We start from the raw sequence: 22,100 nt of genomic DNA, 5'->3' as shown, positions 1-22,100 counted from the left end.
AAGGAAAAATAAAAGTTAATTTGGACAGGATTCTCCATTTTTTTTGACTTGCAATAATGAGACAAAAAAAAAAAATCGAAACCCAAGAACCCTCAAATGGCCATTCTGGAGGAGTGAGATAGTATCTTTGCTGGTTATGGTTGTTGCCAGGCACTGCTAAAAATATTAGAAGCTTTCCATGAGCTTAAGAGCTTTGCAGGTGACTTTAACATGTCTCCAAAACTGGGAGGCTGTGGTGAGGGGCCCTATACTCTGCTTCTCATTTTCAGTCTTCCTCTTCTGCCTGCTCCTCATTGGCATCACGAAGATGACTGTTACCCTGCTGAGGGCTGTGAAGGCTGAGTGTCAGTAGCCCTCTGTATTAGTCACTTTTATCATGACCAAGGGAGCTTATAAAAGGAAGAGTTTATTTAGCTTAAGGTTCCAAAGGGGAAAGAGTTCATCATGGTGGGGAGGCATGGTGACAAGGTGGCTGGAGGAGAAACAGAAGCTAAGCTCTCACATCTTCAAGCAGGCACAGGCAGCAGAGAATGACTGGAAGTCTAGCAAGCCTTAAGAACTCTATAAGCCCACCCCCAGCAACTGCTTCCTCCAGTATGGTCACACCTTCTAAGACTTCTCAAAACAGCAGCACCAACTAGGGACAAATGCTCAAATACTTGGAGCCTGTGGGGGACATTCTCATTCAAACCACCACATTCATGTGTTGAAGCCTGACCCCTGATGTGATGTGTCTGGAATCAGGGTCTTTGAGAGATAATGAGGCTAAGATGAGGTCATGAAGACAGAGCTCTCCTAAGGGAATTTTTATCCTTGCAAGGTAACATGACTCTCACCCTTTACACACACCAAGGAGAGGCCTTGTGAGGACACAGTGAGAGGGAGCCAGGAAGAAGGGCCTCACTCAAACACACCCTTGTGGACACCCTGATCTCATATTCCACTCTCCAGAATCATGAGCAGTAAACGTTGCTTAAGCCACCCAGGCTGTGCTGCTATTCTATTATTACAGCCTGAACTGAGATAAAAGTTTTATAGATTATAGAGAACTTGTATCATCTGCCAAAACAGCTGATGCCATGCTCGCCTCAGAAACAGAGATCACTTACACAGGTTGAAGGGCCAGCACAGTCTGGTTAAATGGCATAACTAGGATTAGAACTCTAGTCTTTGGCATAAGTCTTTCCCTCCTTGGTTCTTCTGGGTCTGCTTTGCTTAAAATGGTGTCCTGCCTTGCAATGTTCAGCGCTATAGTGTACATGGTGTCAGATGCAGATGGCAGAGATCGGTTCCCAGCTTACCGGGGTTATAGAAAGGAATCCCGGGGCCTTGTGGAACCTACAGCATCTGAGTCTAGAAAGAAAGGGTTCAGTGTTGCGGCTGGAGGCAGGGTTAAGGATGCCTGGTCTTGGACTTGCTGAGTGAATTAAAGTCCTTATAACAACTAGGGAGACATTACTTCTCTGTGCCTCAGGGGTGTTTTCACCTGGAAAATGGGAGTGATTGTGGTATATTGCCCTTGTGGTTTTTATAAACTGTAAAATGAGTTAATATTGTGAGGTGTTTTTAGGACACTGTGTGTCACAGAGTCAAGATTTGCAAACAGAAGGATGGAGGCCCAGCCTGGAGAGGAGGCAAGGTGAGGAGCCTTGCCTGACCACAGCAGCCAATGCTAATTAGAAGTGTTGCTTTGGTGACAGCCCTAAGTGACAACACTCTCCACACCTGAAGATAACCTGCACAGCCACCATTCTATACCTCCTGTGAGGTTTGGATGGGGAGACTGAGGCCCGGGGAGGACATCGTTAGGCAGAGTATGCATACACTTTTGAATCAAAGTGGCATATTGGTATTCTGGCTTTTCTGTTTGCTGTTTGCTGTGTGTGTGATCTTGGGCAAGTTATTTAACTTCTGAGATCCTGAACTTATTCATCCTAAAAAGAGGAAAGAATTGATAAATGACTACTTTAAAAGGCGCCATGGGGATTAAATGAGAAAGATTACATGAAAGTGTTCCTAAAAAATGTTAATTTCGGTTTCTCTGTAAGTGCTCTTCCTGTAAGTTACCCAGGAGCTGGTAAGCATCAGAGTCAAGTCTAACACCTAGACTTTGGGTGTTGTAAAACTATAGGTGTGGGTTTACAGAAAGAGTGATAAATTAAAGATCTGGATGGAGTGTGCTAAGAATTTGTGATTGGCTTCCCATCCTTCTTAGATATATACAAGAAGAAAAGGAATATAAAGTGGAATAAAAACAAAAATGGGAAGTCAGTCATGTTGTCTCTATCCGGAACCTCCAGTGGGTTTCAAGATGAACAGCCGCTGAGTCTTATACAGCCTTAGAATCCATACATGGGCATTTAATGAGTCCTCATTAACTCATTCAATCACCAAAAATTTTGTAGCATCTGCTGTGTGCAAAGTGCCTTGCCAGGCTTTTAGGACTGCAAAAACCTATAGAATAGTCACTGTCCTTGGGGTATCCTGTTACAGTACATAAGATAAAAGCAAAGGAAAAAATGCTTCACGGGAATGTGATAAGGGTCATTGTAGTGGAATGCACGTGGAGACACAGTGGAAAAAAACCATTTTTAGTCTGGAGCTGTCAGGAAAGTGACACGAGAGCTGTCAGAGCTAAGCAGCGAGGAGACAGAATGGAGCCTGGGGTATTTAAAGACTTTGAATTTAGTGTAGCTGGGCACTGGGCATGCACCGGGGAGTAGAGAAGTCAGCTCTGGGTTGAGCCTTCCTTTCGGAAGGGCCTTGTATTGTGCTGAGTTTCAACTTTGTGGGATAGACTACCCTTTGAAGGGCGCCACAGAAACCTTTATAAGAAAGGGAGTTCGTGTTTTAAAAATTGTTTCTGATAGAGGATGAAACAGAAGTTGGACCAGGAAGTAGGAGAAACTGAAAACAAGGGAAGCAGTACAAAGACTCTGGAAATGTCATATGATAAAAGGGGACCTTCTGAACTTTACCCAGGCAGGTTTGTAAGTCACAGTGACTGATGATGGCCTGGCCTGGGCTCAAGATACAGAAATAACACGCATATGAATTTGCAAATGAATACATGAATACACGTATGCACAAAATGCGCACACGCACAGAACCAGCTGGTTTGTTCTGTCTTTACTATGCCACCTTGGCCTGTGTCCCCTGGTTCCCTGATCTCCACAGGAGTCTCTAGGCCTTGCTGTGCTCCTAACAGATCATCTCTGAGTATGCCCTGTCTTCTTCTGTGGTAAACCCAAATGGCTTTTCATTTCCAGGCTAACCTCAGATCCAGAGTTTGAGGTGATTAAACACTGCCTGTGAGGCTGTGGTACAGGAAACTTCCTCCCAAACAATGTAAGTGCAGGGTGTACAACTTGTCCAGACACACACAGGCTCAAGAGCAGCACAGCTGTGTTCCCCTCTGCTATCCGGCCTTTACGTTAACTCAGCTATTAGAGCTACCAGGGGAAAAGGAAATTAGCACTTACTGTGGATTTTTTATAAACAAATACAGATAAAAAGAAAGTCAAGAGAAAAGATACAGTATATAACAAAAGAAATGTTTGCTAAGAAAAAAGAAATGTGTCTCTATTACAAGTTGTACTTCAAGAAAAGACAGAGACTCCTGTGAAAGAATGTGTGTGTGTGTGTGTGTGTGTGTGTGTGTGTGTGTGTGTGTGTGTGTCTGTGTCTGTGTCTGTGTGTGTGTGTTTGGGACAGTTTTATGTAGTTTAGATTGGCCTCAAACTTCTTGTGTAACCAAGAATGACCTTGAACTTCTGATTAGTTGGAACTGTCATCCTGTTTCATAGACAGCAAAGTTTGGAACAGAAAGATCAGGTCATCTTCCCAGGACCACAAAGCTAGGATGTAGCAGGTCAGGATACAAGCCCAGATTCCGTGACTTCCAGAGCCTGTGCTCCTTCCATTGCTCACCTCTGCTCATCTCTTCATCAGCACGTGGTGGACTGTCTCCCAAATGTGGCTGGAAGTCACTGTTACAGTCCCCGTTCCCTGTCTCTAGAGAATGTTAGATTGAAAGGAGACTTTAAAAAGATGCCAGTAATAGCAGACAAGTCCCAGGTCACAGGTGCTAGCATTAGACCACTCTGTAACTCATGTCTTCTTTCCCTATATTCTTTCTACTGCTTTCATGCTGAATCTCCAGTCTCAGTTTAATTGCTTCCAATAGAAGTTTGCTGTAATTGTTTACTCTTTTTTTTTTTTTTTTTTAAGGCAGGGTCTCCTTATAGGCCCAGCTGGCCTGGAGCTTACTATGTACACCAGGTTGGCCTCAGTCTCACAGTGATCCATCTGGCTCTGCCACCTGAGTGCTGGGATAAAAGGTATGCACCACCATACCCCCAAAGGCAATTGCTTTCTTAATCATGAGATTTCTATTCTTTTCTTTTGGTCTTTTTTGAGACAGGGTCTCCCTATAGCCCCAGGTGGCCTGGAACTCACTATGTAGACCAGACTGGCCTTGAACTCACAGAAATCCACCTGCCTCTGCCTCCTGAGTGCTGGGACTAAAGGTGTGCACCATCATGCCCAGCTTCTATTTTTTAAAATTTTATTTTATTTTATGTGTATGAGAGTATTACCTGCATATGTGTAAGTACATAGCATCAGAGCCCCTAGAACTGGAGTTAAAGACAGTTGTTAGCTGCCATGTGGGTGGCTAGGATTCAAACCCAGGTCTTTTACAAGAACAACCAGTGCTCTTAACTGTTGAGCCATCTCTCCAGTCTAAGATTTCTATTCTTTTTTGATAAATAATTTTATTGAGCTTTTTAAAGTTCATACATTTCCCACTCAAATCCAGACCCCAACCATGCCTCCCCCGATTCTCCTACCAAACCCTATGTGCTCTGTTATACATGCTGAGTCCTATTCATTCCAAATGTCCTTCAGTGTAAATGTGTCCACTAGTTTCTGTTCTTACTGAGGCTGAGAAGGAGCTAAAAAACAAAACGTATGAGCTGAGCCACCCTAATGTAAATAATTTGGAGACTGTATGTCAGGAGAATAAATAAGTGATTCAATCACAGAAGAATGGATTTATTTATTTTTATTTATTATTTATGCAACCCTGTTTGAATCTAGCCCACATCTTATACCAGACTACAAGGCTATGAGGCCAGCTTCAGCATGCTCTCCCTCCTTTACGACCACCAAGGCCAATGTCGAGATCTGATGGGAAAGGGAACAGGTGAGTGAGTGATTTTATTTATAATCAGAGCTCAGTATCTTGAAGTACAAGCCTCTCACTCAATACTTATCCCAGGGATAAATATGTCCCCACATGCTGTCATACCCAGTTGCTGCTGGCATGAAGCATACGTCTAAGCATCTGAATTTGGAGGATAAGGGAGGCTTCCACAACAAAGGCTCAGGGGACTCCTTTGAGGTAGAGCCTGTCCTAGAATCTGGATCTGAGCTTTCTATTGATCTGCACTGAAAAAGAATCTTCTTTCAAAGCAACAAATAATGCATAGTCTCAGTTCTGTAGGTTTCAATGGTATCGTGAACAGAAATCACTTGTGTTTTCTTCAAACCGAGAGGCTAAAGAGAGTAAAAATGAAGCTCTACATTAAGGCAGAAAGCTTCAAGGTGAAAGAAACCCAGAGAGCCTTTCAAATTAAGCCGAAAACATATGGTTTCTCAGTTTTACGTGGTGCAAAGTCTCTAAGATGTACAGGAGTGTGGTATCAGTGGGTGACCGGAGGCAGCATGTGGTTAGGTGGGCATGGAGAGAATTGAATGAGCAGAACCGCTGGGATCAGAATCCCTCTCTGGATATGTGACCTAAACATAGACTTTGGGCAGAGACAGTAGATGAGCCCAGATTTGACCTGTACCTGCAGGCCAAACCTTAGCCACCTGCAAGTTTCTGTCCCCAGTTCCACCTTTAACCTAGTAGTAAGAGATACATAGGATTAAACAATAACCATTTGAGAGGTCCTTGATGTAGGAAAAAGTGACAGTAACAAGACTGTGCGACAGTCCTTCGGGGCTTAGACAAAATTCTTCCACAGTGCCATCTGGTGCAAAGAATCCTGTGGCAGAAGGGTTTAAGCTTGGTGAAATCCACAGGGCATGCTAGCTTGGAGCAGAGAAGACAACCCAAGTATGGAAGAGAGAAACCACAGAGATTCTGCTTTAGGCCACACATTCTCTCACAGACTGAGTAGGTTGCAACCTGGTTTGTTTTCTGTAAGGAGCCGTCTTATATCTTTACACAGTGTCAGGATGTGCTGAAGAAATCATGCCACACACACTCTTCAGTCTTTCAGTCTGATCCTGAGCTATCTCACCTGGCCTGCTGCAGGTCTCTGTCTTCCTTCTTAGCTCTCTTCACTGCTCTTGATCACTGACAGTTTTTATTCAGGTTCGTTTTCTTCTTGCTGGTTCCATCATTGATATGCCCAGATACAAACACTCCTTCTCACCCAGATATATCAGTCCCTCTCACCCAGTCCCCAGGATCTCATCTCTAGGATGTTGCCCTTTTTCCTATTTCCCCAAGGGAAAGATAGGGATTTCCAACTCTCCAGATCGACATCCAGGGCGTCAGTAAAACACATATAATGACCTCTCTCTCTCTCTCTCTCTCTCTCTCTCTCTCTCTCTCTCTGTTAGTGAAACAAACATAGGAGCAGAGTTTTAAAAAAAGAAAAGAGGGCTGGAGGGATAGCTTGGCCGTTAAAGGCTCAGGCTAATGACCAATAAAAAAAGAAAAGAAAAGAAAAGAAAAGGAAAGGAAAGAAAGGATGCATGGTGGCATATACCTATAACCCAGCACTTGGAAAGTTGATTCAGGAGGATAGAAGGTCTGAGGCTAGCCTGAGCTACATAGTGAGACCTTGACCAAAAAAGGAATATATAATATATATTTAAATTAAGTATAATTTTTAGTAATCTCAATGCAATTTTCTGAATTAAATATCATGTCCTTGTACCAAGTAGGAAAGAGGAAAGTAGGAGAAAAGTTTCCTTGGAATTTATCTGACAAGAAAACAGTAGGAAAATGAACAAAATAACTTAGAACATAAATGGAATTAGAACACAGAAACCAAAGTGAAGTGCTATGGGAAAGGTTATTTGACTAAAATCATTAATATAGCACTGCTTTTCTGAGTGGGTTAATGGGAACTGTATTTCTGAGGCAAAGCCAATAAAGTAAATGCTTTCCCATGTAAAGAATGGACCCATGAATTCTTCAGATCTGTAAACCAACCGCTAAATGGATGCAAATGTGTTTATAGCCTTTCTTCTTTGAAGCTATAATATTGTGAAATGTTTACAGTGTTAGGCTCCACTATAAAAATTTGCTCTTTTGAGGAGATGAATTAAAGACAGCCACTACAATTCTATTCCACAGAATGAGTTTGACAGTATCAAAGACTTTGGAAACCCATGGCTTCTTAAAAACCAAAACCTTTTACTGTTGTATAAGACTTGCATGACTGTCGGCCTCCCAAGAATATTTTATTCTGGGAAACGTTTCATTGTTGGACATTCTATGATGTTTGGGAATTGTGGTTAGAATTCTACCATGTGATGTACGACCTGACTCACCAAAAAATGTATGAAAAACAAGAGCAAGTTTATAATGCATTTTCACTGCTGGTTCTATTAAAATTCTACTCATAGAAAAATCTTGAAGCTGCTTTTTATGTAAACAAATAGCCAATACTGGGTCAAACTAGCCAAGAAAATCATTCCTGCTAACTTTCTATTTTCGTTCTCCAGGAATCATGGTTCATAAAGACAAACTAGGACTCAGCAAAGTGGAAGGCAGGCTACAACTCACTCCAACAGAGAGAGTAATAATACTCTTTGCCTGTGGAGGTCTAAATTTGTGAAAGGTTCATATTGCATGGACTCCAAATTCTTCTCCAAATCCAGTTCTCTAATAAACAGAGGAGAAAGAAGAAAATTCGTACATAAAAACTATACTTTCTAAATTATGAACGTTTTTTACATTTTCTTGTGTATGTGTGTATGCATATGCATATATTTTCACATGTGATTGGTGTGCACGTGTGTGTGTATGTGTGTGTGTGTGTGTGTGTGTGTCTGTGTGTGTGTATAGGCTAGAGGTCAGTTTTGGATGGCATTCCTCAGGAATCATGCAGCTTCTGTTTGAGATGGAGTCTCTCATTGGCCTGGAGCTTGCCTATTAGGCAATGCTGGCCAGCAACTGAGCCTGTTCTATCTCCACCTTGCCAGTGCTGGAATTACAAAAGCATGCGCCTTAACCGTGTTCTAGGGCTTGAACGCAGGTCTTCACACTTGCACCCTAGGTGCTTTATTAAGTGAGCTATCTCCCAGCCCTCCATTTTCAATGTAAGGAATTACATTTTCTCCAGGCTCTGAGAAAAAGGAGGGAGTTTCTTGGAGTCTTAGATGTGTTGAAATAGTGTTACCCATGTCTTTGTGACAGGGACATTAATACCAGTTACTTTATAGAACGTTAGGCAACAAAAATACTAGCTAAATCAACCATGTACTTCAGCAAATCAGCACCTTCTCTCCACTCTGGGAGATAAAATTAAAACCAGAATGTTGCTTTGAAAAAACAGAACCAGAACAAGAACAGGTAGTTACATAAAAGGCAATGCCATCCACATTTATAACAGAACACTTAAAATAAAAAGGGTCTGACTCCATCTCAGTGTTAGTAGCAAAAACAGTGAGTCTGTCTGCAAGGAACAATATATTCTAAAATGAAATGGAGATCTTTTTTAAAGGTTAAAACTCATCCAATTTTATATCTTACAGGGCTTATACTGAGTTCAATATTGTATAACTATATTAATTCAAATGTAAACCTAAAAATTACAGCCAATTTTGAAAGAGATGCATCTTAGCTCTGGAGATTGTTATTGAATATGTCAATGCTGTTGTAATGAAATGCTTCTTCTAATTATATGGTTATTAAATAAATAATTAACTGGGAAAAAAAGATTCATTTTAAAATATACTGTTTCATGCAGAAAAACTCATTTTTAATGCTACTAACACTTAGATGTTTGCACATGTGCCTCTAATCTCTATGTATCTGATTATTACTAGTCACAGTCGGGTACTTTCTGAGATCTGCTTGAGCATGGATATAAAATCATCAGGTAGATTTCAATGGTAATGTGTTTCACATACTAATTAACATGGAATGAATTTTTATGCTTCTTCCTCAAGTATAATTCATTTTTTATTTGTTGATTTTTTTTGTGTGTATTTCATACAGAACACCCCAATCTTATTCATCTATATACTCATATCCCAAATGGCACCCTCCCACAGCTCCCCACCCCCACTGGAGCCCATATACTCTGTCATCCCTGTTACTGTCCACTGTGTTGTCAGTGCCCCCAGCCTTTCTCCAGTACTTGTCCATCCGCTCAATTTAGTCAGCCAATCTAGAGTTCCTTGTTTTAGGAAGATCAGCTCTTCCTCATCTAGCAGCAATCAGGTGCCACTATTCCTTTAGATAAGATTTGGTCTGCTGCTCTATTTTGAGACAGGGTCTCCCTGTAGCACCAGCTGTCCTGGAACTCACTATGCAGACCAGGCCGGCCTTGAACTCACAGAGATCTGCCTGCCTCTGCCTCCCAAGTGAAATTTATATTTTGAACGACCTTGCATTTATTACCAACCAATTTATTTTCCAACCACCAAGCAGAACTTCTGATACTAGCATTGGATATAGTTTTGTTTAATTTTCTAGGCAAAGGCCTAGGAATGCACCATCCTGATTAAGCTGTACAAATTTATGATGGATAAAAATGAGGCTTCTATTAGATTTTTCTGAATATTGGCAATAATTCTTAGATTTGCCACCATGGAACTCAAGGAATTCTAAAAGGAACTCAATCTCCTGTTTCTTCAGGCCTTTCACATTTTTGTCCAGCTCACCACTCCTCATGTCAGATCCTCATCATCTTCCTCAGGGGAACCGAGTTTTTCCGTAACTAGTTTCCCTGATTTTGTTCTTGTCTCCTGCCTGGGGCCAGGTGATATATAAATCCCATGGTGTCACTTTCTAGTGTCCCTTCTAATCTTCAGAGCAAAGGTCAAATTCTTTACCCAGATAGAGTTGGTCCTGACCCCTTCCCCCATATCTTATTTACTGGCCCATCATTCCACACTATATCTTCCATCTGGAATCACCCATATTTCCTCCCAAACCATAGAGCTATATTTCCCTGGAACATCTTCCCTCATCCCATCTGCCTGGGGAATCCCTATCTTTCAGATTTGAGGAGTGGAACACCAAGAGGAGAAGTATTGCCTCAGGATAGGTCAGACGTGGCTTTTCTTTCCACAATATGCAAGACATTATTTAATTTAACATGAGGGGCAGAGGCCACTCACTGTAGAAAGTTGTCGCTCTTCATTTCTACCACCAAGGTAAAATTTACTTGGACATTACTTATCACATACTTAAAAAATTATTTTTTATGTGTATGAGTATTTTACCTGCATGTACTTGTATGTACCATGTGCATGCCTGATACTTGAGGAAGCAGGGCAGAGCATAGGAGACCCTGGAACTGGAGTTACAGACAGTTGTGAGCTACCACATGGGTGCTGGGAACCTAACCTGGGCCTTCTGCAAGAGCAGCAAATGCTCTTTACAGATAAGCCATCTCTCTGGCCCCTAGTCACATACTTTAAATATAACATAGAATCTATCATACTACTTTGCATTTTTGAACTTGCAAGGATGTCGCTTCTCTAGAGTCTAAGCTCCTTGAGACTAAGGACCATTAACCCAGCATAGTTCCTGAAATACAGCAGATGGTCCACAGGTATTTGTTGAATTTATCAGTGAATGGTCTCAGGGAATCTGGAGTTGAGTCTTGCCTTATTCTTTGGGAGACCAGGGGTATTGAATAGCTGTTTCCTTCAAATTGAAACATTCTGTCCTGGAGGGAAGAAGGAGCCTCATAAGACCCAGGAAGTAAATGAAATTTACAAAGCTCAGGAAGCTCCTGAGAGTTACAAGCTTCACAAGGTGATCCCTCAAGGTTATATAAGTAAACAAATGCTGGGTGTAAGAGAGTCTCCCATTGGCCAAGCTCCCTGAAAGTTGTGCAGATAGTTCCTGGAGTGCAGTTTTTGTGAATGACCACCCATTCTGGTACAGGCTTCTCAGTGATGCAGCTAATTTTGTGCCACCCACGTGCCTCTTTGTTTTTATACATTAAAAATGTTTTTAACTTATTATTTTTATTTTATGTGCATGTGTGTATTGCCTGCATGTAGGTAAGTGCACCCATGTGGTGCAACGCCTGTGGAGGTCAGAAGAGACTGTCAGATCTCCTGGAACTGGAGTTACGGACAGTTTAGCTGCCATGTGGGTGGCGGGATTTGAACCCAGGTCTTCTGCAAGAACAACCACTATTCTTAACTGCTGAGCTATCTCTCCAGCCCATTTTTATACATTTATATTCCCTCTTTATACATTTCTAGTCTCTCAACCTCTGTTGCTCTTGTTACTGCCCTAACCTCTAATGAGTCCTTCTGCTTTCTCCCTTGACATCCTCCCATTTGTTCTCTATACAGCAGCTAGAATAATCTTTTGTTAATGTAAATCAGACCACACTCCTTTGTTTAGAACCTTTAATAGTGCATGCATGCTTTATAGCAACCACTCTTAGCCTACATCCCCACTTCCAGGCCCAGCTCTGGTCCTTTCTACCTTGGTTTTATGAAGTTTGTCCCCTTTATCATCATACTCTTACTAATCTGCCTGATATGTGAATTTCAGGAGAGCCATAAGCTTCGTTAGAGGAGGCCATAAAGACATAAATTCCTTAGAGTAGCTAACTGGCCCTAAATCGGCATTCTGGCCTTGCTCAAGCTTTATCAACTGGTCACTTCCTGGACTGAGAGAGACTGTTTGTGGAGCCCATCTGTCTGTTTCCTTTAGTGCTATAGATAACTCACCCACCTGCCTGAGCAAATAATCTTCAGAAAAGAGACCCTCAAGGACACCAGACCCTGGCATGGAGTTAACTCTTGCAGCTATGTGCAGCAGAGTTCCTATATAAGACCAGACTGCTCCCTCTTCAGGGCTTGAGGAACAGCTTTTATCAGCCCTTTGCTGGGTTTCCTGAATGAAGGGAACTCATTCCTTGTCTGTTTCAGGTCTGGTTCTTACTCTTATTTCTAAACTTTAAACTCCTTCCTTTTTCTGCCCTCCTAAATCTGACACTGCCTATTGTTAGTACTCAAAGTTTGCCATCTGAAGCTATTTGCTACGTCCCGACTCTATAGGAACTGCTCTCTCTAATCTAAACACTTCAGTCCCTGTTTCTTTACTGCCTTGCTCTTCTCTCTTTAGATCTCAAATATCTCCTCTTTTAGAAGTCTTCCCTTGCCATCTGAAGGGCACCCTCCGTTATCTTCCCTACATGTTATAATTTGGATAGGAAGTGTTTCCTCCAAAGACTCATGTGCTGAAGATTTTGTGCCCAGCTGGTGGCACTTCTGAGAAGCAACTTCATCAATGCATTCATCCATCAACAAGTTCATAGCTGAATGAACCATTAGGAGGAGGGGCTCAGTTGGAGGAAGTAGATGACTGGGAGTGTGGCTTTGAGCTTTATTTTTTGTGCTTATGCTTAGTTCTGTCTCTGTCTGCCTGCCTGCCTGTCTGCCTTTCTCTTTTATTTATTTTGCGTGTATGTGTGTATGCGTGCGTATGTGCCATGCAAATGTATGGAGGTTAGAGGACAACTTGAGCCAGTCCTCTAACCATTTTCTCCTTCCATTATTTGGGTCCAAGGATCAAATTCAGGTCGTCAGGCTTGGAGGCAAGTGTCTTTACCCACTGAGCTATTTCGCCAGCTCTCCCTCTCTCTCCTCCTCTCTTTCTCTTTCCTTCTTTCTACCCCTGTCTCCTTTCCCTCTCCCTCTTGCTCTCCCTCTTCTTCTCCCTCTCCCTTCTTCCAGGCTACTATGATGTGAGCAGTCTCCTGACACATAGCTGACTGATGAGAGTGGCAGGATAGTATTAGATCCAGGGCAGAAAGCAGGATAGTATAAGATGAAAGGCCTTTGTAGCTTGGCAGTTCTGGGCAGCTCAGGGGTTATCATGATGCCCTTTAGAACATGCCCTGGATAGTATAAGGGAGAAGCATCTATGGAAACAGGAGGCAAAAGGAATGACAGGCCAAGTTCACCTACTTTACAATACTGCTTTTGTATGGAAATAATCTATGTAAAACACCTATAAAAGCACCAGGAATACTAAGGATTATATAAGGTTTGCTATTATTTCTGATGCTGTTTGTCCTAGGGTTATGAAGTGGCTGGCGCTATCCAATCAAACTGGCAGAAGGTCATAGACGGACAGCTCAGTCAGCAAGAGAGCAGCTAGAGATGTTCAGAGCCCTCCATTCTTGAAGCCGAGGCCAGTAACTGAAAGAAATTGACTACTGGAGAGACTGATCTTCCCAGGGCAGGTTCACCTGGTCAGCTGTCCCATGGGAGCCATCACCTCCCAGAAGCACAGCCAGTTTCTGAGGCTCCACAGACATACACGGAGAGCTGCTGCCAGCTCCTGAGATCAGGGGGAATATTTTAGCTCTGGTGGGTATATTTCAAAGCCTGTTTCTAAAAATGGCTGTTTGTTAATAGGTTTTTCTCCACACTAACCATCACTCCTCCTGTTTCATCATGCAGCAGCTGTGCAGCTATCCACTATCCTGTGACCTCAGATGGTTTTACCAGTCAAAACAAAACACCACGGGCTAGAAAAGACCAAAAATAAAACAAAAGAGATAAGAAAGGAGAGCCTGACATAAAGGCTCAGCTTTCTGTCAACAGTTCGTGGATGTCTTTGAGATCACATTACTGCAGAGAAAAATAGAAACCTAAAAAGAAGGTGGAGGTGGGAACATGTTCACTCATTGGAATGGACACACGGGAGCAACAGCAGGAGCTGTGCTAGCAGGTGCTTAGGTTTGAAACACGTGACAATGATTAATGCATTTCTTTGCCTTTCTATGGAGACTGAAAAGTACTTCTGCTTAAGTCAACAGAGGCTTGATTCCACAGAGGCAGTATTTTAGGATGGCAGGCGAAGTGCTACCTTTCAAAAGCAGAGGGTGTAAGGTGCAGATGTAGGGTTTGGGGGAGATGGCTCAGTTTGTAAAGTGCTTGCTGCATGAACATAAGGACCTGAGTTTAATCCCCAGAAGCCATGTAAAAAATCTAGGCAGATTGGTGCACACATGTAATTCTAGTGCTGGATAGGTAGAAGCAGGAGGAACCTGGGGCTTCCTGGCCAGCTAGTAGCTGATTGGAAAGTTCCATGAGGGACCCTGCCTCAGAAAATAATGTGGGGAGTGAACGAGGAAGACATCCAATATCAACCTCTAGCCTTCACATGCACATGCACATATATCCCCCTCCACATACACACATAACACACAAATACACACACACACACACACATACACACACACAGTTTTTTAAAGGAGAGACAGATACAGCCTGTATCCACATATCCATACAGCACACAAATACACACACACACACACACACACACACACACACAATTTTTTAAGGGAGAGACAGATACAGCCTGTGTCCCTGTCCACTGCTCTCTTTCTAGGCAGGATGAATACGAATCATCTGAATGTCTAAAACCTTATCTGTAAAATGGTGTGCAATGCTAGGACAGTATCTTCTCAAAGACAAACTCTCAGTCTTTTGGGGGAATGCTCATCCAGAGTCCTAACAGGAGAAATGCTCACTTAAAATACATACAGTGCAAGTGTTTATCACTCACAGCAGAGCATATGGAGACTCTAGGACTACCCTAAAAGTTCCTGCCTAATGTGACTGTTAGCTAGGTAAATTGGGCTAGCCAGGCCTTATTTATCTGAATCTGAAGCAATATAGTAAGTTTTATGCATGCTAACCTATCATCATAAACATTCTTTTATCTTGCTGTCTTGCTATCTTAATTTCATGAGACTAGGAATGTTATAGTGATGGTGAGACAGAGATCTACTTAAATTTGGACTTATTTTTGTTTGATATAGTTTTAAAAATGCTGGTTAGAATGTGCCAAAAACATTGGGATCAAAAATCCTGAGATTGCTGATGGCAGCCACTATCTTCAACACCAGTATCAATTTCTAGAACTACTGTTTCTTTGAATGACACTTGAATTTCTACTTCTAGAGACATTTTTATCTAAGGTTCTTTAAGACAAGTGTCTAGATTATGCAGGCTTAAGCTCCATTAAGTACAAAGAAAGTATCAGTGAAAGATATCCACCTAGCCTGCCTCATCTGCTTTCCCATCATGTCTGTGAAAATCAGGTATAGTCCATACCCATGGAGAGCAACTCTTTAGTCTTCCTCCCTCCTTCTGGATTGAATTATCTATGCAGGCAGACAGCAGGGCTTGAACCCCTCTGTGTTTATGGTGCACACACAGCTTCACACTGTATTAGAAATGTTAGAGATAGAAATTAACTGAGAATTAAACACTTACAATACATTACAAGTACATACATTTCATTTAATCATTAGAACAGCCTGTCAAGTAGATATGTTTTATTGTTGTCTCTATCATGGATGAGGAAACAGACTCAGAGAAATAGCTTTTCTTAAAGATCCCAAATCCTGTAATGGTAAAGTTGGGATTAGAATTGTATTTGTCAATTTTTAATTGCTATACCTAACTACCTGAGGCTGGGTAAATGTAACTTTATAAAGTTTTGTTTTGACGCATGGTTCTAGTTTCAAGATCTAGGTGTCATATATAGTGACCATTTGGTCTTACCAAAATGGTATCCCTGTGGCACAGGGTAATTATTTTTTTTGTGTGTGTGTGTGTGTGTGTGTGTGTGTGTGTGTGTGTGTGTACTCTTCTTATGAAGACATTAGTCTTCAGTCAGCATGGGAACTCCACCCTAATGACCTTATCTAATCACCCCCCCAATCCCTACCTCTAAACATGATAGTATATTAAATATCTACTCTCTAAATGTCTCACAGTAGGAATTAAATTTCAGCATATGAACACTTGAGGAATACAGAAAATCATACTGGGAAGCATAAGATTTTATGGTCCAAAAATCCCTAGAGTTTAGCTGCAATGTTCTGCTGCCCAATACCTGATTACAGACCATGACTCTTAAGGGGCCTCACATAATTGATTCTGACTACTTTCTTTTACCACCAAAGTCCTTGAACATATTTTTAGTTATAGCTTGTCTAAGTTTAATATCGTTGAATCAGCCCCAGGGTAAGGATAAATAATCTCATCACAAAGATGTTATTCTTTAGATGCAGTGCGCCTGGCCCAATTTCAGAGAGAAAACTCTCTTAAAGACATATATTTCCAAAACATATGTGACCAAAGTGAAGATTGCTTTTAGATTTTGAATTTATATTGTCATATCAAAATTTTAAGATATTTTGTTTATTATTTTTATTTTATGTGTATGCGTGTATTGCCTGCACGTAGGTAAGTGCACCTGTGTCGCGCAATGCCCTCAGAAGACACAAGAGGCTGTCAGGTCCCCTGGAACTGGAGTTAATGATATTTGTTAGCTGCATTGAGGTTATATTATCACTGGCTATGCATGTCCACGAAAATATTCTGGATCTAAAGATAGCAAGTGATGAAGCCAGGTACATAACTAGTAAATGAATATAGACCAAATGGGAAAGAGTTAGTGCTGCATGCATATGCTAAATGTTCAGGAATGCAGAGGATGAACAGATGGCTTCTATGTGGCATTATCCAGGAAAGGAGGTGTGGCAGAAGAGATGCTGAGTCCCAAAGTGTTCTGAAGGTTTTGATCAGTGGCCTCATGTGAATAACATCCTTGGCTTTGTGCAACACAAATAAATAAGAAAACAAACAAAAGCAAAGAGTGTAGGCAAATACTGGAGATATAAACTCTCTTTGCCAAATTACAGGTTTTATCATTGTGATGGTTTCAATGTGAAATGTCCCCCATAGGTTCATGTGTTTGGATATTTGGTCTTTAGCTGGTGGAGTTGTTTTGAAAGAATGTGACACCTTTAGGGGGTGGAGCCTCACTGAAGGAAGTGTCATTGGTTAGAAAAAGGGAATCCTTGTTTTAGGATGATCAGCACTTCCTCACCTAGCAGTAATCACTTGCCAATATTTCTTCAGCTAAGATTGGGGTCTGCTGTTCATTTCCCCAGTTCCATGCTCTAGATAGGCTGACTAGACCTCAGTAGATGACTTGCACTGGGGAACATCTGGGGAAACTGACTTGACACAGTGGGCCTTAACACAGATGACAGAGTGTACAGGTTCCAGGTGATATGGGAGGGCGCCAGTGGGGACAGGGGTGTAAAAGATGATTAAGATTGAGCTGTTCTGTATGAAAAATGCAAAAATTCAACAAAAAAATTATTTTAAAAAAGAAAGAAAGAAAAGGGAATCCTGAAATTGGAGGAAGTTTTAAAGATCACTGGATGTCTCTACTCTTTACATATATGTAATTCTCCCAAGATTCTCTTTCTTACATATTAAATGCATCACTACACATTTACTAAGTTCCCATATCATTTTTGGGGGTGGATCACCTGGCTCCCCTTCCTGCTCTTGCTCAGCTTCTTGACTATGGACATAATGTAACCAGCTGCTCCTGCTGCCCTGGTTTCTCACCTTGAACTGTAGGCCCAAATAAACCCTTCTTCCCTGAAGATGGTTCTTCTCAGGTATTTTGTTACAGCAATAAGAAAAGAAACGAATACAATGATATTGCATCATTCTCTGAAAATAAGGCCTGTTATAGGCTATGGGCCTAGTACACAGTTCCCATTCTACCCATGAAGCCCATTACACCATGGAGTTGTGGGTGATCGCCCTCTTACAGACTGACTGAAATAGATTCTCCTCTGTCACCTTCATCTGTCAATTCTGCCACTTGGAACTGGCTCCTTACTCACTGGTCCTCACCTGCACCCACCTTACACTGAGCTCCTCATTGATAGAAGAAATGCTCATCTTGAGTGCTCCACTGCCTCAAATGGAATAGGAACTCAGCAAACACCTATTGATGAACTTTAAGAATGAGTCTTGGGAGAATTACACATATTTAAAGAATGAATAGAGGACATCCAGTGATCTTTGACGCTCCCTTCAACTTCAGGATTCCCTGATTCTAATAAACCAAGTACAAGTATTGGCAACTAGAGACCAACCTCTGGGAGCAGGAATATCTTGGTTATCACCTTGGGAGGACCACAGCACACTTGATGTCATGCAGTGAATCCCAAGTGAAGTAAAAGAGATCTTATATACTGGAAGTCCAATGTACACAGTGGGTGCAGGTGTGGGGCCTAAAACCAGGTAGCCTGGGGTTTAATGTTAAACAAGACCCAGATCTGTCATGCTGAGCTGAGTAACCATGGGCAAGTTGGTTAGCCACCTTGTGCCTCTGTTTCCTCATATCTATTTAAGAATAATAGCACTGTCTACCTATAAAAGTTGAGGTATTGTAACACGTTAATGCATATGTCAACTGCTGTGGTAGTTTGAATGAATAGGCTCCAAGTATTTGGACATTTTGTCCCCAGATGATGGTGCTGTTTTGGGAAGTTTTAAAAGGTGTGACTATCCTGGAGGAAGCACATCACTGGGGGTGGGCTTAGATAATTCTTAAGCCTTACCAGATCTCCAGTTGCTCTCTTGCTTCCTGTGCCTGCATGATGATGTGAGAGCTTAGCTTCTGCTGCTCCTGCTCCAGCCTCCTCCAGCCACCATGCCTCCCTACCATGATGGACTGTAATTCCCCTGGAACTGTCAGTGTTTCTAGCACAGGAACAGAAAAGTGACTAATACAACTGCTTAGAGTAACCCCTAGCATATGGTATCTCCTAGAAGTGCTAGCTATTATAGTTATTCCTTTCCTTCCCTACATAACACTATCAAAGGAAAATCAGTATAACGGGTCTGAGTTGGCATCCTCAATACCTCTTTCAAAACCAAAGGGCGAGAAGATAGAGACAATGAATTTTGCTCGAGTTTCACTGCAATGTATACTTGGTGGTTTCAGCCTAGAAGTTACTCAACAGTCCCACAACTCAGAAGAGATGCTAATTCGTGGTCAGGTGGACTCCCTCCTTCTGTTTTCCAAAAGAGCAAAACGAAGTACTTAGCAGAGCCTGCTTTCTCCAGAATTCTACACTGTAGGGGAATATGTTTCAGGACTAATTATGTGGACTTCCTGTGGCTCACAACCAAACGGCAAAACCAAATGAGACAAAAAGCTCTTAAAAAGTAATATTCTCAAGTTGCAGAGCATTCAATACATCCCTGCAGTCCCTCTAGTTTTTAGAAGCCTGTTTTAAAAGCAAATGTAGCTTGATTTTCGTTTAAGTCCCTCAAAAAGTTGATGATCTTTCCATCAAAAATCTCTCCTCAAATGACTTGGTATATTTCACTCTTTACTGTGTCCCTTTGGTAAGAACTATGTTTTAATCAGGCTGCCTGGCAACCCCTTGGGTACAAAATGAATGCATGCTTTTAACCACTGACCTTGGCACCTCCAATTGTAGGATACGTCAGATTTTCATCACACGTTCATAGAGCATCTTTTGTGTTCTGCATCAGAAAAGCAGTCAGACAGTATCCCAAAGGACTTCCAAATGTCCTTTCTACACATCAGAGTTAAGATTTTTGAAGTGAACTATAATCCATGTCGTTGGAAACAAGAGTCCTCACATTATTGCCTCTCTATAATGACCAACAAATCAAAAGGCCACTTTTCCACTCTCACTGTACAACTGGCATTCCGAAAGAAGAGAGCAGATATTAAAAGAAATCTTTGGTAGAAATGGCAAAAATGCAAAGTAAAATAAAACCATAAACCTCAGCGCCTACAAGGGCCAAAGGCAACCACGAGAAGCTAAAGTGGGGGAAACTAGAGAGGAACTTGAAAAAGTGTCCAAAGAAACTTTATATAGAGCCAAGACTTAGAAACGTTTAAGATGCCAGTTGGCCCAAGCTAGAGCCAGACAGCACATATTTCTCTAAAGGATTTGCCTTCCCATGCAGTTGCTTATGAAATTTAAGATATTGAGGTTTACAACTGCTTTTAGAACTGGCCACAGGTTCCTGTACTAGCATTTTATTATTACACAAATCTAAAACTATTACTTGCAGAAGGCAGTTCATTATAAAAGCTTGAAATAAGACTACTACTAGGAGATTTCCATCCATTTTACAGATGCAACAACTTCCAAAAGTTAACGTGAACATTATTCACTCAATTCTAGAAACGGAGCTCTACAAATAGAAATTGTAACCTAAAATTGAAAAGATAATGGGACATTAAAGAATCATATAGAGAGCAAGTAAATAAATCCCCCTAAATTCCTCTGCTATAATGCAGGCATTATCAGATATTTACCTCCAAGCCATTTTCCAGACTTCTTTTAGAAACACTCATTGGTATAGAGACCACTTGGTATTTTCCATTTTGAATCAAGCACTCGTTGACAAAAGACAATGTTTCTGAAGTCTTCATAATGAATATAAAGTCCTTACTATTTGCACATAGTCCACTTTCTCTGAAGAACAATTAAGCTACTTATAGCCATATGCTTATGAGAAAACACTCTGCATGTCAACTTTGGGTTCTTGGAACAGTGAGTCTGGCACCTGTCCCACACTTGCTCCACTCTCAGATCTTTGGAAGTGAGGCTGTTACTATTTCCCTCATCTTCAACGAGAGATCAGAAGGACTTGGTGGGGGGGCGGTGTAAGAAGTTCATGGCAGGGATAGAGGCTCTAAAGAGACTCAAAAGTGGAGGATGGGCAGGTCTAAAGACATTGGAGGTACTGATAGAAGCTGGGCCTCCTGCCTCTGGCCCACTCCCTAGATAACCCTTTGTGATTCTTCATGGCTGCTCGAGGAACTGCTTCCCTCTACTTCCAGTTTGTGTTTTCTGAATGGGACATTTTTCTTCACTGAACTTTTTAATGTTGACAAAACTGGAAATAAACAAAACAAATGTCTCTCTGTTCTCCTCTTCAAGCACCACACTCTATGATAGTGACGCCAAAACGGCCAGTGCGAGATTTGTCTACACTCCAATGTGCATGTCAGTGCCAGTGATGGGGCTATTGTGGGAGGAGAGGCATTAAGGAAGGGTTCTCTGATGAAAAGAGAGGTGAAAGAAAGGGAAGCAGGTGCGGACCCTGGCAGGTCTCTCTGGATGACTCACTCACTTTGTAGCCTTCTTGGCGGGAGAGATGATACTCTACACTTCTAGACAGACATTTGGACGTCTCCCTTGGTCTATCACACTACTGAGACTATGGACTCCAAAGAATTAGAATTTCCCTAGGGGTCCAAGTCTGGGATAGGAAAAGGTTGGACTCCTGGTGGCCGGCAGAAGGAGAACCTATCTCTCAGAAAGAAATTTCATCCTGTGCTGCCAACTTGCAGGACAGACCAGGGACAAGGAGACGATACATCAGTGCTGGGTAATAATAGGTGAGACCATGTGCTGACCAGGTTTGTTTAAGTTATGTTCTTGATCTCTAGTTAAATCTAAACTTTATGTCAATATGGAACATGGATTTGGGGATGGTTAGACCTTCATTTGTTTCTCTTACCCATGTGACCATATTGGTTAGATCACCTTTCTCTGCTTTTCATTACTAGTTGTTTGTTTAATTGAGGATGGGTGGTGAGGCTTATCCTGTCAGGCTGTCAGGGACCAGCCTTTGACTCTAACAACTCTGGTAATACCTGGACTTCCTCACTCACTCTATTTGTTAACTGTGGGGCTAAATACCTGAGATATACCAGACAAAAATCCCTGATAAAATGGAGTTTAAATTATATAAAAGAGGGACAAGGCTGTAGCTCAATGGTAGAATCCTTGCCTAGCATGTGTGAGTCCCTAGGTTCAATCCCTACATGCCAAAAAAGGAAAGAGAAGCTACAGAAAAGAAATATAAATAATAGCAATAATAAGTAAACACATTTAATAGTATATTAGTATAAGTGTATAAGTGTTAAATACCATGAAAGGAAGAGGAGCATGTTGCAGGATTAGGAGAAAGTTGAAAGGACTATT

At 41.6% G+C, this 22,100-nt stretch overlaps 1 protein-coding gene and 1 non-coding gene across 3 annotated transcripts in view; both read right to left on the bottom strand.

Annotated features, from left to right (window-relative positions):
- Window positions 1–22,100, bottom strand: part of Me3 (malic enzyme 3) — a 222,268-nt gene that overhangs the window by 193,369 nt on the left and 6,799 nt on the right. The gene's annotated exons all lie outside the window — the stretch shown is intronic.
- Window positions 5,085–5,212, bottom strand: LOC115072230. Its single transcript, XR_003851297.1, has one exon. It is a non-coding gene; the product is annotated as a small nucleolar RNA SNORA61 (small nucleolar RNA).

Source organism: Nannospalax galili, unplaced genomic scaffold (assembly GCF_000622305.1).
Source record: "Nannospalax galili isolate Female #2095 unplaced genomic scaffold, S.galili_v1.0 scaffold278, whole genome shotgun sequence".
NCBI lineage: Eukaryota > Metazoa > Chordata > Mammalia > Rodentia > Spalacidae > Nannospalax > Nannospalax galili.
The sequence above is the reverse complement of the archived record's forward strand: the minus strand, read 5'-3'. Positions and strand labels throughout refer to the sequence as shown.